Source organism: Tenrec ecaudatus, chromosome 13 (assembly GCF_050624435.1).
Source record: "Tenrec ecaudatus isolate mTenEca1 chromosome 13, mTenEca1.hap1, whole genome shotgun sequence".
NCBI classification, from domain to species: domain Eukaryota; kingdom Metazoa; phylum Chordata; class Mammalia; order Afrosoricida; family Tenrecidae; genus Tenrec; species Tenrec ecaudatus.
In genome coordinates, this window is record NC_134542.1 from 107,814,541 (window position 1) to 107,817,231 (window position 2,691).

Consider the following 2,691-nt stretch of genomic DNA (forward strand, 5'->3'; position numbering starts at 1 on the left):
CACCAGTCCACTGCACCTTTAGGGCTCCTAGGTACATATAAATATGTATATGTAGGGGCAAACACATCCAATCATGGAAGACCCCAAACTGAGTACTCCTTAGACATAACCAAATGTTTTCAACATTCGTTTTCTGAGTGAAGACCAGAAACACGGTCATCAGCATAAGAAAGTTCACGAAAATCTTGATCTGCCTTCCAGTGAAGTGAGTAAAGCCTGTGGTTCTAAAAGCTTGCCAGTAAAAATAAAATAAAATGAAAACTTGTAACTGACCATATAAGACTAATCTATGGGTTTCCATCCACCAGGAGCTAAACAGTACGAGGTTACCATAAGAAACACATTTATAAGAGACATCAGCTCATTTATCCGGAGACCAGAAAAACTCAATGGTACCCAGCTGACACCACTGATGGTTCTGACTTGGTCACCATAGTTGGTCTTGAACAGAATGGGAGCAACAGTAGAGCAGACTTCAAATCCTAAAAAGGAAAGCAAAGGTAACACACAGAGAAGCTGGGGAAGTAGAGCACAAATGACCGCCTGAGAAGATCCCCTTGAGATGCACTTTAAACCCAGAACCTAGCCTGTCCTGTGATACAGTCTGCTAGTGAAAGAGTGGAGTGACACGGAAAGTATAGTATGCCCAAGGTTAGTGCCTTACTTGAAACCCATCAATATGAAACCTAAAGATGAGAAATGCCTAGAGATCAAGGAAAATAAGGTACTGTAAAGAGAACAAACAGATGCAATTAAAGACAAGGTGGATGCATTATGATAAGTGTAACTAATGTCACCGAACAATTTGTGTGGATGTCAAATGAGAATTTAATTCTGAGAAAACGTTCATGAGAAACTCAAATGTTATTTTTGAAAAGCATGCTAATCAAACACAAGAAAAGTATCTCTGAAAAACCCAAATGGCAACATTAATTTGCCATGAGAAACTTAATTTCCAGAATTCAATGATATTTGTGTACACTGGTCAGCATATTCTATTCCCAATAGAAAAGACTTCTGGGGAAATTGCAGCACAAGGAAGTTGTCAGGGATTGTAGAATTAGAACAATGACATTCCAATGACCTTAAAAGAATGTTTCTCAAAAGATATTCCATAACATTTAGAGGACTTAAAGTTCATATGAATGAAGATTTTAATTATCATTATTACCTTATAGTGTCACAGAAAAATGTCATGTGCAATTGCCACTTAAAAGCTATTGCTTCTTAGGGCAAAACCAATGATTAAAAAAAGAAGTCAATTAAAAATGTTAACTAAGAAGTTATACAGGGGGACATTTGGCATAGCAGACATCATGTGATCATTGTTAAGTGCCCTCGACTCGGTCTTACTTCTTGGCTTCTGGAGTGTACAACAGAATGCAACCAGGCTCACTGCTGCACAGTCTGCATAGTCATTACTGTGCTTGAGTGCACTGGTGGCCCCACTATGTCATCCTACAGCCTTGACAATCTTCCTCATGTTCAACGACCCTCTCCTCTACTTAATGTCATTTCTTTCCTTTGCTTGATGTCATTTCCCAGAAACTGGTCTCTCCTGAAAACATGACCGAAAAAGTGAGAAAACTTCTTGCCACTCACACTTCCAAAGAGTTTCTACTTCTTCAAAGAGAGATTCGTTGGTTCTTCTGGTCGTGCAAAATAACTTCAATATTCTTGGCCAACACTATCATTCAAATGTATCAGCTCTTTTGTGGTTTTCTTTACTTATTCATTGTCCAATTTTCACACACATATGAGGGGCTTAAAAATACCATTATTTGGATCAAAAAGTGACATTTTACTTTGTAACATTTTCTTTTTTTTTTTTTTCTTCAGGGGAGAGCGCGAACGCAGTCCCCCACCACCACAAATCATGCAGTCGAGCTTCCCACATTTGGGGAAATTGCAGGGGTCAGCACATCTGGAGTGCATTGGATAAGCCTCGCCCTGGGAAAACCACCTTCGTGATCATGGTGTCTCCCCTGCCAGGTAAGTATACTTTGTAACATTTTCAAGGGGTCATTGGCAGTGGGTTTCCTCAAAGCAGTGTGTCACTTAACTTCTTGACTACTGCTTCCATGAACACTGATTGCGAATCCAAGTAAAATTAAACCCCTGGCGACCTATTAATTCAATAGATAGACATTGTATGGATAGCTATCAAATAGGTAGAGAATCTAATGTTTCATCTCCTACACTGACACATTAATACATAAAGGTAGCCTCTTCCCTGAATACTACAACCAAGAGGGTGTGTCCTAACATGCACAAATCTTCCTATTCCACCCTTACAGACCTCATGGCTATGGCTTTAGAAAATATTAAATATTAAGATAATTCCAACACTAGCTAGAAGATCAAAGGACCGTATAATTTTAAAGACCTTTTTATTCTACAATTTCTAAAGGATAATCGAAGGCACATTTGGGGCAAATTAAGGAAATGGCTTTGATTTTTTTAACTAATCATTACATAAATTGGGAAATTTCAAATGTCGAGTATCTTTTACATTATATTCATTTGGGGTTATTTTATTTGGCTTATTAATTAATGGATAATTTTGGAAATAAAACATTGAATTAATTTAGAAGTTGTTCTGAATACCTTTAATAATAATCTGCATTAGGAAGAAATCAGGCTGCCTAACCTTGATCTTAGGGGTGACCTTGCTAGCTGTGCATGCTGTAA

General features: G+C 38.0%; 1 non-coding gene across 1 annotated transcript; it reads right to left on the reverse strand.

The window, feature by feature from the left end:
• Positions 1-1,836: 1,836 nt before the first annotated feature.
• LOC142425200 (U1 spliceosomal RNA) lies at positions 1,837-2,000 on the reverse strand. Its single transcript, XR_012779556.1, has one exon. It is a non-coding gene; the product is annotated as a U1 spliceosomal RNA (small nuclear RNA).
• Positions 2,001-2,691: the final 691 nt, after the last annotated feature.